Source organism: Pteropus vampyrus, unplaced genomic scaffold (assembly GCF_000151845.1).
Source record: "Pteropus vampyrus isolate Shadow unplaced genomic scaffold, Pvam_2.0 Scaffold96, whole genome shotgun sequence".
Taxonomy (NCBI): Eukaryota; Metazoa; Chordata; class Mammalia; order Chiroptera; family Pteropodidae; genus Pteropus; species Pteropus vampyrus.
In genome coordinates, this window is record NW_011888877.1 from 3,649,271 (window position 1) to 3,650,383 (window position 1,113).

The 1,113-nt window shown below is 36.3% G+C and overlaps 1 pseudogene; it reads left to right on the forward strand.

Moving 5' to 3' along the window:
• The first annotated feature begins 278 nt into the window (after nucleotides 1-278).
• On the forward strand, nucleotides 279-528 carry LOC111742528 (annotated as a pseudogene).
• The last annotated feature ends 585 nt before the right edge of the window (nucleotides 529-1,113 follow it).

The following is a 1,113-nucleotide window of genomic DNA, read 5'->3' on the forward strand; positions in this document are numbered from 1 at the left end:
CAACTTATCTAGAGGGTAATTTGATAATAGCTATTAAAATAGTTGACCTAGGAATTCCAGTCTTAGGGATTTATCCTATTATTAGTGCATTTGCAAAATTGTTTAAGTATAAAGATATTTATGTATAAGCAAAATATTAGAAAATCTAAGTTTCCTTTAAAAAGAGTTAGTTAAAGAAGTCATGGTACTTCTGACAATGAATTACTATGCAGACAAATTTAAAAAAAAAAAAAACAAAAAACACCTCCTTTCCAGCAGTGGCGACCTCCCACGAGAACATGCCCCTCTCTAAGGACCTCCTTCACCCCTCGAGAAGAGGAGAAGAGGCGACACAAGAAGCGCCTGGTGCAGAGCCCCAATTCCTACTTCCTGGATGTGAAATGCCCAGATGCATAAAATCACCACCATCTTTAGGCATGCACAAACGGTAGTTTTTGTGTGTTGGCTGCACCACTGTCCTCTGTCAGCCTGCAGTAGGAAAAGCAAGGCTTACAGAAGGATGCTCCTTCAGAAGGAAGCACCATTAAAAGCACCCTGAATCAAGACACAGTTTGCATTTTAAAAAAAAAAAAAAAAAACTTCATGTGGTGATATGAAAGGATATACCCAAAATTTGTCATTAAGTGAAAAAAAGTTGTGCAGAAGATTAGGTAAAGTATGCTACTATTTATGTGAGGAAAAAATAACGTATAAATGTACATGTTTATAAAAATGCTTGAGATATCTCTTGAAGGACACTCAAGAAATTAGTAATAATGAAGGCCCGAATAACGAGGAAACTGAGGAGAGAAGCATGTTTATTTTTCCCTTACACCTTTTTTGAAATTTTATATGTGTATGTAATACCTGTTGAAAAGATAAACTTAGCTTTAAAAATAGGTAATTACATTAGAATGTTTTAAAAGCAAGGAAACATTTACAAATGCAATGAAGAAAAATATTTGTTAAGATGGATCCCTGTCCCGTGTTATACACAAGAAGAATCTATGTCCCTCCCAGTATCTCCAAGGATTCTTGCAGAGAAGCGGGACTAACATCTCTCCCAGTCACCTCCCATTCCTTTATTTCACTGGCTTCTTAGGCTCATCTCTAAGTCTTGCCTCTTACATATGC